Here is a 17,438-nt window from a genome sequence, read left to right on the forward strand (position 1 = left end):
TGGTCTGTTTTACACTTTGCACACCACTTGCAATGGTATCATCGCAGTTTTGTTTTTCCTTAAGTGGAAATTTTTAGCTTAGAATATCTGGAAGTAAAACATAAGTCATGGCTCTGGTATTTCTCAGTTCCTGCCTTCATGATTCTGAACCTCGGCCCAGCTGCAATTCACACACAAGGTCTCTTGTATGTTATCTTTCTGCATGTTTCATGGAAGTATGTAGGCAGGAAGAAGAGAGGAATGCTATCTGTGCACCAGCTGAGCATCATCTTTCTTCAGACACTGCAGAAATTGTGTGCTAATTCTCCCTGTGGACACTACTGAACAAAAAACTGTGCTCCAGGAACTCCATGTTATTACCGAGGAGTTTGATAGTAAGAGCTGGTCACAGATCAAAGCTGTACTCTGTTGGGTTCTGCACACATTTAATCTCTGCTTCACAACTTTTATAAAGCACAAATCAACAGAGGGTGAGAACAAGGGGCAGCAGAGATGAGCAAGGTGGGCAGTACCATGGAACGTGGCCTGCTATCAGTGCTCCTTCAGGCATCATCACTAAAGAAAATGTTTAAAGGGGGTCAAAACCATTTTATTCTCCTTTATAGATGGAAAAAGTTCTGGATAGTTAGCAATAGGGTGCACTCCTACATCTGTCCTTTGCAGTCTCTGGATGTTTTGTATGTTGAGAGGCTGTTCCCAAAAAAGCACATCAGCTGGAGACATCACTTCAGGCATTGCCTGAAGAAGCTGGTCAAAGGACTACCATCAAAGAGGTCTGGACATCACCACAAAAAGTGAAAGGGCAGGTGAGGGGTGTGTAGAGATTAGAAGGAAACCAGTTGTCTGAAACTCTCTGAAAGTGACTGAGTTTCAAGAAAGAAAAAAACTGCAAGTAGGGATCAGAAGAACAAATACTTTCCTCAGTTTGATTTAAATTTACTGAATTACTTACAGTGAATAAAAAACTCATGCAAGGCAGTACATAAAAGCAATCTGGAATGATTTCAGATAGTTTCTCTGGATTTGTACCTCTCCTATGCTAATTAGAGAATAATTAGTTGCTGTACCTCTCCTGAAATCTGTGCATCTGTCTGAGCTGGTGGCATCATGCTCATGAAGATGCGACCTTTGGAGTAAGCACAGTAACAGGACACTTTGGAATCATCAGCAGTGAACAAAGCTGAAGTTCTTTATCCCTATTTCCTGCAGACGGAGCATTCCTACTAAGAAAGGGAGAAAGGCTGGAACTTGCCCCTCAACTGGGTCCTACTGCCAGAGCACAGCAGGGATGGAGGCATGTGGTACCACCACCACGTCCAGGCACTTGGTGTTCTCCAAAATACTCTGGTGTTATGATGGCTGATGTTTATCATCAAATTTATGCAAAAATTGGGTGTAGCGGGTAAGATAAGATTGTCTCAAACACCCTAGTGCTTTGGAAAAAATTAAACTTAGAAGAGAAATTTAACCTATGTACTTAGGGAGTCATACATTACCTTTGTAGCTTTTGCTGCTTTTTACATGCAAGCCAGAGTAATACCCCATTTCCTATCAACGAGTAAGCCTGGACTAACAGAATTAACTAAGGTGGGGAGACCTCATTGCAGGCTGCAATTTCCTCAACAGGGGAAGAGAAGGGGCAGGCACTGATCTCTTCTTTGTGGTAATAGTTACAGGACCTGAGGGAATAGCCTGAAGTTGTCTCAGAGGAGGTTTAGGTAGGATAGCCGGAAAAGATTTTTCAGCCGGGGCACTGAAACAGGCTCCCCAGGGAAGTGGTCACAGCACCAGCCTCAGAGAGTTCAAGGAGTGTTTGGACAACACTCTCAGGCACATAGTGGGATTCTTGGAGTGTCCTGTGCAGGGCCAGGACCTGGACTTTGATGATCATTGTGGGTCCCTTCCAACTCAGGGTATTCTGTAATTCCATGACTCTAAATATAAGGGCAGCCTGTTGTCAACATGTGCCTCTCCATGTCTTTGGCAGCAGCCTGTGCTCGTGTCAGTGCAGAGACTGCAGAGTCACAGCCTCAGCTTTACTCGCGTTCCCCCTTGTATTGTTGGCGAAGAGTAAAAAAGAAACTTCAGCCCATGGCTTGAAGGCATGCCCTCCTATGTCACCTTCACCTCCATAGGCCCACGTGTCAGATTGATGGAAAATATTGAATATTTTAATTAATACTATCATAACATCATAATTTGGATCCTCAGTCTCAAGAGCCTATAACAATAAGAGCAGCAAGGCTGTCTTGTACCATCTTTTCCCTTCCCCAGGTTAGTCTGGTAGCCACTGGGTTTCCATACCTATGCTTTCTGCCAACAAAAATATCAGCACAACCTGGATAATTTCCTTTCTGCCTGAGAGTGAAAAATAACACAAAATACTCTTTTTTTTTTTTCTTTTCATTCATGGCCTAAAGTTGACTTCTGTTTTCATCTTGTTAAGGAAACAAACAACTAAACCAAATAAAAGCCAAAGGCATCTTACCTTTCTTCCCTAGGCCAACTTGAGTGTTGACTCCTCTCAGCACTGACTCCTCCAGAAGAAACAAATGGCTCCAGGTGCTTACAATTCCTCTGGCTAATCATCTCCCTCTGGCATGGCATGTGCTATCACCACTCCTGTCCTTTCAATCCAGAGGGGTTATATCTTTCATCATTGGTTACATATCAAAAGCATGAATCTAACACATCTACAGTTTATGCTAAAGAGAGATCCTCAGTAATGTGTGCTGTACAGGAAAACATTACCTCTGTGCAGTATATTGAAATATGCATTCACAGAATCACAGAATTGTTGGGTTTGGAAGGGACCTCTGGAGATCATCCAGTCCAACCCTCCTGCCAAGGCAAAGACACCCACAGCAGGTGACACAGGAACACACCCAGGTTGGAATGTATCCAGAGAGGGAGACTCCAAAACCTTCCTGGGCAGCCTATTCCAGTGCTCTGCCATCCTCAGTGTAAAGAAGTTCTTCCTCACATTGAGGTGGAACATCTTGTGTTTTAGTTTATGGCCTTTGCTCCTTGTCCTGTTGCTGGGGACTACTGAAAAGAGTCTGGCACCATCTTGTCACCAGTTTTGAGATATTTATGTGCATTAATGAGATCCCCTCTCAGTCTTCTCCAGACTAACCAGGCTCAGCTCCCACAGTCTCTCCTCATAAGAGAGATGCTCCAGACCCCTCATCATATTTGTGCCCCTCCTCTGGACCTTCTTCAGTAGCTCCTTGTCTTTCTTGTCCTAAGGAGCCCAGAAACAAACACAGTACTGCAGGTTGAGCCTCACCAGGGCTGAGTAGAGGGGCAGGATCACCTCCCTGGCCACACTCTTCCTGATGCACCCCAGGGTACCATTGGCCCTCCTGGCCCCAAGAAGGACAATGCTGGCTCATGGTCAGCTTGTCACCCACCAAGATTCACAGGTGCTTTTCCGCAGAGCTGCTTTCCAGCAGGTCAGCCCCCAAACTGTGCTAGGACTTGGGGTTATTCCTCCCCACATGCTGGGACTTGAGTTTATTCCTCCCCACATGCTGGGACTTGCATTTCCCTTTGTTGAACCTCATTAAGTTTCTCTCCACGCAACTCCCCAGTTTATCAAGGTCCCACAGAACAGCAGCAGAGCTTTCATGTATATCAGCCACTCCCGTAGTTTTGCATCACCAGGAAACTTCCTGAGTATTGATCTTTGGTCATATTACAACAATCCTTAATATTCCTGAAGTAATATTGGTATTATCTAGGCTTTAACTTTACTCAGATCATGTTCATTGACATGAAAGGAAGTATTTCTGTGAACATGAGTGGGAGTTAGATGAGGGTTAATTAAAGAACATCCTAGAGTTGTGTGAGCTTTTGCTTTTAGTAGTGACATAAAAAAGAAGATAAAAATTCAGAAACACAGTTTGCATAGTCTTAAAGTTTTAGTCTCCTGAACAAAAATCTTCTCACAGGATTTCAGAACTCTAGAAAAGCGCTGTGCAAGCTGGGAGGATTTTTATGCTGACATAATGGTTACATCGGGAATAACGAGTAAAACAGAAGTTGCAGATTCTAGCAGAGGAACTAATTTCAACAATAAGAGGAACCAAACCAAAGGGAACTGAAATAATTGGATTTCCTTAATTGCAGCTCTTTCTAAATAAGGACAGGCATGGAAATTTTCAGTAATTTTGTAAGAGGAGTAACCTGTGAATGGCAAAAGCAGTGTTCTCTTTAATGCACACAGCTGGAAAGAGAAGAGGCAACCTGTTCAACACAAATCATGTTCATTCTACCTGCAAACTGCCTTAAAATCCACCCCTTTTCCTTTGGTAAAACTCTGGTTCAGGTTTTCATTGTCTCATCTCTCTACATCTGAAGCTTCGTCTTCCTCGTTTCAACACATCCACTTTCTCTCCCTAGAAAACAGTTTAACACATTGCATAAAAACATATCTTGCTGACTTAGGACCTCTTCAGCATTTTCATACTCTACATCCCTCATCTACCTCTATTGGATCAAATCTGTTCCATGCTATTAACCCCTTCTATCAAAGCACACACTGCTCAGTGCTTGCTTGCAGCTGACCAAGAAGATAAGAGGTCACTCTCTAGCTGCTGGTGCTCTCCAGTACTGCACTACTGCCTTCTTCCTCCTTTATCATATTCCTTTTGGAAATGAGAAGCTTCCTGTAAAGAGAATCTACAGTCACTTCAAATTTCTGCTTAAGTCTTAGTCATGCCTTCCCATAAGCCTAACAGCTGACTCATTGCCCCTGTGTTGTGGTTACCCCCTTCACACTTATCCCAAACTCTCAAGCTCAGCTGGATGCTACCTTTGGTTTTACACCTGCTCATTTTCTTATCACGTACTAAGGTTACAAGATCTGTGAGGTGGGGGCAGGGCTTTATTTCCTACAGCTTCAGACACTCCATTACCAGATGAGCAGTTTAAGCTTTTCAGAGGTGTGTGCACAAGATCTCAGTTTATGTAAAGCCTGGGACATACATGGCTGAAATCCAGCTTCCTCCTGTGTCCCAGAGACTGCTGAACCTGTATTTAGTTTTGAAAACATCCCTGGTTTTCCCCTTCAGCTGGGATAAAGTGGTATGCTTCCTGGCCAGCTGCCTGGGGGAGGCGGGAACAGATAACTGTGGTGCCTTCTGCACGCAGTCACTCTTTGATATCCTTTGGCTCATTCTGTGAAGAAAAAAAATAAAGTACTTAAAAGGACCAGGGACCAAAAGTGACAGTACTGCATTACAATCCACTTGATTAAGCTGGTATGTCTAAGGTTTGGTTCCCTTCGACTGTCTTCTGTCATCAGCTGCAGCACTGCAGGGTTCATCACAGTGAGAATGTCTTCAATGCACCTTTTTATTCAGGAAGAATTGTCACAGGGCAACTACGTGGAAAATAAACAGTTGCATAGCTGTACACAGAATACAGGTGTGTGCACCTGGTTTTCTTCCCAAAGCCAAACTGCAGTCCTCAATCTTGTCACCAAGGAAGACAGCTGCGCTGTGGAGTGTGACAGCAGGAACAAAGACATCAATTTGTGGGGTACAGGGGACTAAATTTCTGGGTAGCTTCAGCTTCTCCCTTTGCAGTGTTTTCAATTTGGCATGCATATTAAAGGTTGCCTGTAGACATATATAGATATAAATATTGGATTTGTCACCAGGTGAAAATTCTTATGTGACCAAGGCAAATTTCCTAATAAAAGTCAAGATTTTTAATTTAAGTATTCTCACTGTTATTTGTGGGAGGCTCAGTGCAGCTGCACAGCAAACCACTACTCATACATCATCCCCTGACATCAACAGTTTTCAAAGAAACTGTCCCTTGGAAGGTGCTCTCATATCTTTAGGAAAGGAAATAACAAATACACACAACTAAATAAAAAATAATAGGATGAGTGTGTGCATGCTGCTTTGGTGTCATGATCATTTTAATTAGTCAGAGACCAACAGTAGACCACACAACATAGTGAAATCATCAAGAAAAAAGTAGGTCTCTAGCTGTCTACTGGAAGTAGATTTTTCTATTTACTAAAGTTCTCTGTGTGTGTGCATGCACAAATATGTAAAGCCATAACCTGTAAAGAAGGAAAGAGTTAAGCAGAGAGCAGAAAATAGCAGAAAAGGGCAGGAGAAGAGGGATGGAGCAAGGCATCACTGCAGAAATGAAAAAGAGGTTCAAAAGCAAGAGAAGAAAGCCCAGAAAGAAAGGACTTGGACATCAACAAGCAAAGGCCACTTCTCAACAAGCAGTGACAAATTGCTCAATCTCCTTCCTTTCAGACTGAAAGGAACTGATGACAGGAAGCACTGGGGAGTAGAAGATACAGCCTGTACAGACCTGACAGAGGCCACAAGATCTTAGTCCAGAGCACTTGCACATGCAGGTCACTGCACAGTGACACACCACTGACAGTCAACAAAAAGAAAACTATTTACTGTAGAGATTAGCCCTGGAAAATGGGAATAACCATCCAGGGACCCAAGGGCCTTTGACAAAAGCAATGTAATTTCTCATTACTTGACTCCACAGAGTAATTAATCTTTTCAGAAAGCTTCTAGGCAGGAAACTCTTAGATTCATCTCCCCTTGTCCTCACTGGGCAGATTTTCACTGGGCAAGGAGCCCAAGTGATCTGAAAGAGTGCAGCCCCTCAGAAATCACAGGCTGCTCAAGGTGACTGAAGGTGGCAGAAGAAAGGTCTTTCTATGCTGAATCCTGCCTGACCTCAGAGAAGCCTCTTCCTTTATAACAGCCTCCTCTTCATTTTCTGAGGCTTAAATTATCACCGTGTCTTTCTTGTTTATGAACATTTTAACACTGACATTATATGACAATGTTAAAATTGGAATGTCATTTCAGGAAAACCTATAGCCAGCCATGAAAGAAAAATATAAACTACTACAAATAAAGAAGTCAACATGAAAAACTCCTTGGGAATAACACAGAGGTGCCTGTAAATAATGCAAATAAAGGTTTAATAGAAAATAGCCACAGAGAAAGTAACTATGAGAAAGCTGATAAGGAAAAAAATTGCAAGGCTATATGTGTAAATACTGAGGAAGCACAAGGACCTTATGATGTGACATGCTTAGATAATATGGATTCCAAGCATACTTCTATAGCAGTGAATTCAGTAGCATCTATATTAAACCACTAAGGAGTTTCCCTCTTTACCAACATCTACCCAGTAGCTGCCATTTCACACAAATCTGTTGGTTTCAATGATCTAAATACTAATCAAAACAGTATTATGTTACTTCCTGGAACTGCCCCAAATACCACAAATACACAGTATTTGGAAAAAGATTTTGTTAGGAAAATCTCCTTTCCTCCATCCTCTTTTTCCACTCAGTTTTACCTTTCATGTTTAGTTAGATTTTCTGAAGATCTCTTTTCTCTTGCTGTCAAAAGAACCAACAAAATATTGCATGTAATTTTTCAAAAGACTTTATCAAAGGATATTTCATGTAATTTCTTAGGGAAAAGTGGACTCTTCTCTTCATGCCCGTAAACACTGGGCACCTGGCAGGACATGGCTGAACACCTGGGCTGCAGTCAGTGCAATCACTTTGCACTTTGAACCAGTTACGTTTCCAGGGCAGGTTGAGGGGCAGTGCTTGGGTGCAGCCCTTGGTTCTCAGGCAAGCGTTGTGTGTTGGGCTCTGCTGAGCAGGTACATTTACTCCTCTGTGTCCCACTATAACAGAGTCTGTAGCTGTGCTGCTGAAGTGTTCCACATAAAATAAGGCACCATATATGGGACAAAATTCAGGAGTTGCTGAGGTCAAGACCACCTTTTGTCATCTTTTCAAGTCACCTGGAAAAACCGCCAGAATTCCCTCTGCTGCATGACACAGACTGAAGATTTCAGCATCAGTGACAATTAATCCCACTTTTACCTGTTTCCTTTAAAGACTGCATCAACTAACATTCCTTGATTCCTTGGCATTTCTTTCTCACAATTAGAGTTCGTCTTTTTCTTTCTTTTTTTTTTTTTTTTTTTAACAAGATAAGCTGGAGAGAGGGCTCCATTTTAAAACACAGCTACCATTGGGGCAGCGTTTCAGTGTAGGAAGATATAACACACCTCTGCACTGTCCCCCTGTGTATTATTTAATTCTTCAAAAGACCAAAAGGCAGACAGCAGTTGTCTTGGTTTGAAAGACAGGTGTCTGCTAAGGAAGGCAGTAGCCTCCCTTGGAATGGCAGATGCAACCGTCTTCCCTCCAAGTTATTATAACTTTGAAATCAAGGAGCTTTTAGGCAAAGATGTGGGAAATAGGAATAACAGTTCTTTACTACTATATATCTCTATGTGTAGAACCAGTCAAACAAAACAACAATAACTATGGCAGTACCAGCAAACAATCACAAACCCAGTCCCAGCCTTCTCGGCTGTCAGGCCCTTTCCCCTCGGGTGCAGTTCCGCTCGCAGCCGGCAGGGGCGCTGGCGGCTCCCGGTGAGCAGGGCAGGTGCGATGGTTCCCCCGCGGCTGCAGGGGGCGCTCCGGAGCGAGCTCAGGGAGTACACGGCACCAGTGGTCTGGGAGCTTCACAAACCCCTGGGCAGCCGATCCCGGTGTCCAGCCGGACCCTCGGGAACAGCAGGCTGGAACGGCAGGCTGGAGCGGCAGGGATGAGCACAAATCTCGGGTGGCAGACGAGATGTATCCAAGCGGGGAACCCCCCAGAGGTCTGGGCAGGCAGGGCGAGCACGGCTACAACGCAGCGAAGGCTCGAAGCAGCGGCGGGGCAGGGTGGCCACAGCCCGGCCTCCAGCGGGGCAGGGAAGGTGGGCCCCCCGGGGATCCTGGGGACTTTCTCCGCAGAAAGAGAAAACGGCCGCAAAGAACAAGCAGCTTCTCTCTCTCGAACCCAGAGAGCGACTGACCCCACACCCAGGTGAAACAAAGGAGTAGCCAAGCCCACCCCACCTCTAGTGGGTAGCTCTTTGTCTTCCTTAAATACCCCAGCGATTTGTTGTCTTAGTAACAGTATGGGGGGAAAATTCCTTTAACAGAAAAAAAAACTAGAACTCTTAAAACCCCAACAGCAGTATAAGAAGATCAGCTGCACAAACCCATTAGTGACACAAGTTGCTTAGGTGGAGCACTTCTGAGCAATATTTTTTTATGCTCTCTGATTTTGCCTGTTGCCCGGGACAGGCATCTTAATAGTACAGATGCACTTTAATATGATATAATCCATGTCCTCCAAATTGTCCCCTGGAGCTATCCAGGAGGCTAATAAGTGATATGATCATTGAAAGTGTGGGACAGCCTCATTCAAGACAGAATGTTGGGGAATATCAAGACTTGGGGACTGTCTCAACATCCCCCCTGACTTAAAAAGCACAGAGCAGGTGGGTGGAGAAAGGGAAACTAAAGAATCTCCCAGATTTTAATCTTCCTTATTTTGGTCTTTTTAGTTGAATCACTTCTACACATTTTTTATTTACCACCTTAGCTGTTGGCCAGGCCTGGTAAACAAGCCAGGTGACTCCTTTATATATACAAGTGGAAATTAGATGGTTGAAACAAAATTTGAAAAAAATGAACAAATTGCTCTGGCTTAGAGGTTGCCAGAAGAAACCTGGGTGCTCTCAGCAGCACAGAATGCAGCATGGGTGAGGTACCAGCAAGCAGCTCAGGGGAGAATTAAACAGCCTCTTCACTGTGCTTGGGATACAGGTTTTGCCCATCTTACAGGGGTTCTTTCTGCCAGACAAGGCACTTGTATCCCAGATTGGTTCTTCGTAACAGTTTGTACTGATAGATCCAACACAGAAAAATCCTGTGCTTCACGGTGGGCACAGCTATTATGGCTTCAGAACAAAAGGCAAAATAAAAGCTGGAAGAAAGTGAAACAAGTTCACCCTAAATGAGATTAATCACATCCACTGCTGATACAATTATTTTCTTACTGTAAGTGCAGCTTTCAAACTTAAAGGCCATCCTTTCTAAACGCTGAGCCATGTATCCTGAGAGCCACTGGACAGGCTTCTGTTCCTTGGAGTGCCTAGAGGAAAAGGAGGACATGGCTCTGTTACAGATCTCAGCTCCATATGTAGCCGGGATCTAAGGTGGCTTTCCATTACTGACCTTCAGTTGCTCCCTTTCTCCTACAAACAGTGGGACTCACCCAGCAGACCCTTTTGACACTGCCCCACTGCATTTGAACTGCATGAGACATTACCAAAAAGCTCTCTCAGCTTTGGAATGAGTCAAAATCACTTTGATTGCTCCAGAAAATTAGCAGCAGGTGTGCAAAGAGATAATACTTTATAATGCATAGCCAAAACTAGGGGGTTTGTAAGATTGACAAAACAGGGTGGCTACATCCTGTGGATTCAAATATCTCTTCCCAACACATAAAACAGAGGAGTAGCCAAAGTAAGGACAGTGCTTATATTTTCACTCTGCAGTGGCACTCAAATTACACCTGTCATTAACATTTGATAATGACTGCTAAATTGTGAAAAATGAAACTTTGAACACATAATAGGTTGTAGGGTTTTGTTTTGTTCTGCTGGGGGTTTTTTTGTTAAAAATTTTTTTTGTTAAAATTTGCTCAGAGTACTGGGCTACGCTGAGGTTTGGCTCTAGTAAAAAAAGAATCTCTTCTCCTCAAAGGATATAGTCAAGGGATTCTTACCATGGGAAAATATAGTTTGAGGGGTTTTTTTGGGGAACAGATTCAGCAGCACACAGTGAGTTAAAATGGAACTATGCGATGTGAGGATGAGAAATGGGGTTGCCTAAGCAATGTTACCTCCTGTGTCTTGTCTTGAGATACTCTTCACTGTAAACAGCGCCTATACATAATGTAAGAATCTCATCTTAACTTTGGTCTGCTCCTCACATGTTCCATCACATGCTCATGAGTGATGCCTGGGAAAAGCTCAGCAACAGGAGCCATTCTTGGAGTGAATTGGTCTTCAAGCGCTGGAAACAGTTAAAGCTACAGAAACAGGAAGGAACAAGCAAGACTCTCCCACAGAGACTAGAGCCAAACAGTCGGCTGGCAAAGCCTGAAGAACAAAGATGTTAATTTATGTAGCCTCAAAGATTTTTGTGGATGTCCAGCTTCCCTTTGTGGCATTAGTCAAGGCTCAGGCAGACTGAAGAGTAACACCTAGAGCCTGAGCTCTGCCAAGAGCTCGAGATAACTTACTGTGTGATCACCCAGATGTAGTGCTTTGATCTGAATGAGGCCATGGTGGTTTTGGCAGATTAACCAGAGTACACAGCCCAGGTTTTTATGCTGGTTTTGTGAGAATAAACAATGCTTGATCTGACAGCATGCTAATACACCAGCAGGCTGTTATACCTACTGCTTTTGGACAAATCTGAATCTTCAGGGTGAGTTTACACTGGATCAATGCTGTGTTTCATGCAATCAGGAGCTCTCAGATTCCAATTTAGAAGTTTGAAAGTTGGATTTACTATATAATCAATAGATGGCCTCAGCTGAACTCTTGAAAATGAATCTGCTCAATGTACTGCACACCACCTAGTACACTTCTATTAACTATACCGGTAGAGAAGTATGTTTCAATGACAGCTGGAATTTCCCTAGCCCCTCTCCCTCTTGCTTCAGCAGTAGACAGAATCCCAGTAGGCTGAAAAAGGATGAGCATATGGCTAAATCCATTACTGTTGTTATTACAGCATTTAACTTCTGTCCCTGGGCTTGTTTAAATGCAATTTGTGATGCACCTTCTCTTTTTCCCAGCAAGGACCACTGATATGGAACATGTACACAGGCTAAAGCTAAAAGAGATCCAGTGTAAAAGAGGATGCATGTATCAAGGGCCAGGAAATATTCTATGGAAACATCATGCCTCATAGGAAGATAAACATGCAGCTGAGAGGCAATTTTGTAAGAGCTGTGGGAAACAACAGTTCTGGGGCCTGTACCACAACTACCTCAAGAAAAAAAAAGAGTGCTCCATATTATGAAACAGTGATAGAAAGGGGACGTTGCTCCTAGTGTGAGTAATGCTTGCAGACACAGTCGGTTCACAAGCAGCCAGGCTGCAGAAGTGTCCTGCTGTTCCTGCAGCTGGGATGGATAAACAATGGGCAGCTGATTGCAGCTGACACTCAATCTCAGGAGACTGGGAGATTCACTGGAAAAGCAGTGGGATTAGAGTACATAAGTACACGGATGAATTAGCCTCATTTTGAGGCTAAACAACAAGTGTGGTTGCCAATAAAAGCAAGAAAAAGCAAGTCGTGTATCACTGAGAACATATGGCTGATGTACAGAATGTCAGTCGTGGCTGACCAGCAGGGCAGAACAAGCCATAGGCTTGAAAAATGAATTAAGTACCAGATTTCATTTGAAATACAAGAGGGAAGAGAACAGTAATCAGGAAGTCTCCATTTTGTCCCAAAAAGGATCGCTCTAAAGAGCCTCTATAATTTTAAGGAGTTTCCAGGACAGTAGACTGAGTTTAGAAGAAGTCCCCTCCGTGCCTGCCAACCAGACCATCCCAGCCTGCCCAAGCACAGGATTCATGACATGGAAGCTGGCCAAGGCCAGGCAGAGCTGCAAGGAAAATGCACCACAACCTCTTCTCCAAAGCTGGTGTAAACCCAAAGCCACTGAGCTGTGTAATATAAAAAACTGAGGCCATTCAACCTGGCCAAATAAGCCCTCCTACTTTAAAAATCTGTGGCTTCTTTGATGTCAGGGAGAGTTTCCACTGTGACAGAAGATACAAATCAGACATTCGAACCTTTGCCACATCTCCAGGTACAATTATTAATGGAAGACAGAACCTCAGCTGCCTGCCAAGGGACCCTGTGTCAACTGAACCAGATCCAGAGAGACTCATTGTCTCAAACATCATGACACTCCCACCTGAAAAGAGAAGAGGTAAAAAAAAAAGGATGCTGAAGTGCGACAACTATTAAATGTGCTGGGAATGGAATATTAGACTGAATATTTACAGGCTGAAGCCAAGAAGAAATTAAATCCCCTAAACACTAGATATCCATTGAAGAAATAAGAGCCATTATTTATATACCTACAAGACCAGCTACTGCATAAGGCTCACACAACTTGTAAAGCTTTTAAAACAATTGGTTCATGATGAATGCTGTAAGGTGAGGATAGACTCAAGAACTGGAATTTGTAAAACAAAGTAAAAAAACATGCTATGAGCAAGACACTGATTTTGAAATACTACATGCTTTGCAACAAGAGCAGCAAAAGTTCTGTGTCCCAATAGGAGTCTGAGGAACAGCAGCACTGTTTTAAAACTAGTGGTCTATAGCATACACGAAAGGCCAGACACACAGGGGTAGAAATGCAGATATAATCTATGCTCTTGGGCATGGAGCAATTCTTTTGCAGCCTAAAGTGGATACACAGTCTGCCCACAACAAAACATCACAAGTGCACCAGGCAGAGACTGTTCATGTCAGAGCACTGTATAGAGCACAGTGGCAACAGATCTCTGACTGCAGCAGACACAATGGCAGGCACATTTCCAGGGACAAGCACTGCATCCAGGTGCACTGCTGAAGGCCCTGCAACAATATTTCCCCACTGGACTTTCACTGAGCCAAAACACTCTCAGGAATCATAGTTTAAGGTTGGAAGTGACCACAGTGGGTTGAATTTCAGATGGCTTTTCTCTGCCCATCTCTCCAGCCTGTTGAGGCATTTCTGAAGGGCTGCACAGCCCTTGGAGGTATCAGTCACTCCTCCCAGCTTTGTGTCGTCAGTGAACCTGCTGAGGAGGCCTCTACACCTTCATACAAGTCATTGATGAGCAGGTTAAACAATACTGGGCCCAGTGTTGAACCTTGGGGGGCTCCACTAGTGACAGGCCTCCAGAGAGACCCTGTGCCACTGATCAGAGTGGGATCTGTCATTCAGTTCTCTATCCACCTCACTGTCCACTCATCTAACCCACTCTCCTTGATTTTTCCTATGTGGATGCTGTGAGAGACAGTGCTGAAAGCCTTGCTAAAGCTGGGGCAGACAATCACAGTCCAGGGCTGGCCATGTGGTCAGGAGTAATTGCCACACAGGCTGCTTTCTAGGGTGTAAGTAGCTGTCTAAGCAAGGTCAAATTTTCCATTAAAGAGATAAAGTATAATCCAGAAAATTAAAAGTTGGTTACTTCCCCCTTGGCACACCAGCAATTTCTAGGCACACCACCAACAATACGGGACTCAAGACTAATTACTACTTCTTCTCAAAGGAGCAAGGTATTTACTTATAAGGTATATACTTGAAGGATTACTGCTAGCTCTTCAGCTTCATTGTTTTGAAGTTCACATTATCTCAAATATAATTTATCTGAAGAGGCAATCCATTTCCCTCCTGTATTTCTCATAAAGAATCATCAAAAGATTAACACAGAATATCTCAGTTTTAGCAGCTGTTGGCACACGTGTAACCAAAAGAGGACTAAACCCCAGACAAACTTTCCTCTGTCCTTTCAGGTTTCTCACATGATTTTTGAAGTACATTTTTCCTAGTGGATCCCAGCAAGGTATGACACTAATGTTTTTAAAAAGCTTTCCCAACAGCATTTTATGGCAGAGCTGTCCAAGACAAGAAATGGCACATTAGTGATACAAGAAGTTTCTAACTAGGTGAAGTGCTGTTCTACAAAAAATTCCTTTTTTTTCCCCCTTCAGAGAATAGTCTCTGTATCCTTTCTGACTTTTTAGCAGTCTTTTCTTTTTCAAAGTCCATTTATGCAAGGTATTTTTCTAAGCTTGTTTACTTGCTTGCAATCCATGGAAATACAACATTATTAAAATGAGGTCAACACTGATTTAATAGTCTCTCAGGGAAGTTTTATGTTTGGTATTAATCTCCACCACTGTCTGGCAATAGTAGCCTTATTTAAGATCAGTGCCTGAGGCCAAAAAGGAAGGGAAAGCTCTTTACTCTGGAGACATCTGGAGTGGAGCCTCCCCCATCCTCTACAGAGAGCTTTGCAGTGATATTGAGGAGAGATAAATGAAAGGGCCTAATGAAATGTTAAGGAGAGAATTTTTTTTTGCTTATATAGTTTTGGCAGTCTTTCAGTTTAAATTAGAGCAAACCACCTATTGCCAAAATGGAGACTTACCTTTGAAGAGTCCCTGGGACAATGTGCTGCAATGTAAGTATCTCTTCAAAAAGCATAAAGTTGCTGAATTGATGCTTAAAATATTTTAAGTGGGAAAGACGTTACACTCTGCATACTCTTGTGATTAAATATACATTGACGACGTACAATAGACTTGGAGAGGGGTGTATGGATACTATAGCTGCTTTTGTGGGTTTCTTCAAAACAGGAAAAATTTGAAATAACTACATTTCATAAATCAAACATTTATCCCAGTCATCTCCTTGGTTGGTGTTTTTCTGGTTTTGCTTAGCAAGACGTTATTGAGCCGACTGACTCCTGTTTGCATGTTGGAAACATTAACCTATTGCACACCAGGAAATTTGGTTTAATATTACAAAGCTTATGGTTGGAGAGGTTTCAACTCATTTTTCTCTCTTCTCTCTTCAATATGGTATCACCTGCTATTACCAACTGATCTGTTGCTGTCAAAAAAGAGAATCAGCTCATTATGACCAGAAAGCTTAGACTGATTTTCTACATTTCTCAAATTGTGTTTCAGTAATGGCTCATTTAAATTTGCAACTGGTCCCTGTTGTTGCCAGTCTAGTCACACAAGAACAGTTTTTCTTAACTATGCCATTGGCAGCAAGAATAGAAGTGTGTTTCCCAGTGTAAAAATGATCCTATGTAGGCTTCAATGGTCTGGCAACAAAAGTCAGGATCCTGTAGAGAGGCAAACTTCTCAACAAAGAGGCTCCAAAGACAGGGGAAACAGAGAAAGAAAAGGGAATGGCTCAGAAAAAACATCAAGATTATACACTACTCAGTCATGTCTATAAATTGTGTCTGAAACACCTTTGTAAATAGGCCATGACTTCATACCTTCAGTCAGCTCATCTGTAGGTGTGATTGAGACCATCAGATGGGAAGCTTGGCCTGTGTAAAACACACATACATGGGTTTCAATTTGTTTCAAGTATATACAATCTCAATTTTTATTATACCTGGTCCTGCCTATCACTTCTAGCCCTTCAGAGCCATTGACGTCCCCCTTCCTTCTGTTCTCCACATTTTCTTTTTGGCTTTAGCTGAGTGTAGGAAACTATAAAATGGATAGTGGAATAAGTGAAACATAGATACCCAAAGCAGTCCAAGCTGACTGTGCTTCAGCAGCTGAACTGCAGTTTGTTGAACTCCTGCTGAATTTTGTGCAAGGGACTGCTGGAAGTGTGTTTTCTTGCCAAGGAAGGAATATTTTACATGAACCAGATTAACTGCTTATGATGAAATGCAACCATTGTCACACTTGGAAGCATCTTGCTTCTAATGCACCTTGAAGGAAAATTGTTTGAGTTTGAGCTGTGGAGAACTCTATAAGCAAAGCTTTTGCACATGCTTTATCTCAGTTACCTCTTCAGGAATGCAGCTAAACACGGAGACATATCTAAGAATAAAAAAAATCTCCATTTGTAATAGGATTCTTCAGTGGCTCTGACCATTTGCCTCTGATGAAGCAACATTTGGAAAACACTAAGGAATGCCTCAGGGAAAAAGCTCCCTTTCTGGTAACCTTAATTTTCAAAGGGCACAAAAGAGACTCAGGGACTGCCAGAATTTGTTACCTTCAGTGTCTCTGTTCCTCTTAGACTGCTATTGGTTTTTGAAGGTTATATTAAAATGAAGACTCCTTTTGGGGGAAAGCATTCCAATACTTCAGAACTTTAAGCAAACACATGGCAGGGCCTCCCTTGGAGTGGACAGGGCTACCTGAAAGTACAGATGCCACTGTAAAGGAGCTTATTAAAACATTTCAATATGCAACACAGTAGACTGAGAACGACCCAGTTCAGGAAAATGATTCAGTAGTTAGTTCATTACCCTTTTTTCCCACTGAATAGCAACATAAATGCTGTCCTAATGTATAAATAAGACTTATAACATCTGTTTTGAAAGCCACATCCCATATCAATTTTTGCCTGGAATGAGATTAAGATTCACAGGGCTCAAAAGCTCTTGTTATGAGTCAATGAATGTTACCAGTGGCATTTTCTCTATTGTTTTTTCATTTGACAGTTTCCCCTTTTAGGGATGACTTCTCACTGAGACATCAGCCCTTACATTATTATCAAATTGTTAAATGGTTGAGGACATAGTAGACCAACTATGAAAGTGAAAGAGCTATTTTGTTAAGCAGGAAAAATTTGCAAAAAAATCTTAGACTGTTTCCATGGTCTTTGAGACTGCATTAGTGGTTACTATATTAATCTTGGAAAACATTAAAGTATTGTTACTAAACTAACATCTTTAGAATGCAGTACATTTCCTCTAGAAATGAAAATTTTCTCCCAAAA

General features: G+C 42.6%; 1 long non-coding RNA gene across 1 annotated transcript; it reads right to left on the bottom strand.

Moving 5' to 3' along the window:
• Window positions 1-8,778: 8,778 nt before the first annotated feature.
• LOC120409963 lies at window positions 8,779-16,845 on the bottom strand. The gene is made up of 3 exons (XR_005601854.1): window positions 16,710-16,845; window positions 15,970-16,023; window positions 8,779-10,022 (listed from the first exon to the last, which is right to left on the bottom strand). It is a non-coding gene; the product is annotated as an uncharacterized LOC120409963 (long non-coding RNA).
• Between the last annotated feature and the right edge of the window lie 593 nt (window positions 16,846-17,438).

This window comes from Corvus cornix, chromosome 4 (genome assembly GCF_000738735.6).
Source record: "Corvus cornix cornix isolate S_Up_H32 chromosome 4, ASM73873v5, whole genome shotgun sequence".
NCBI lineage: Eukaryota > Metazoa > Chordata > Aves > Passeriformes > Corvidae > Corvus > Corvus cornix.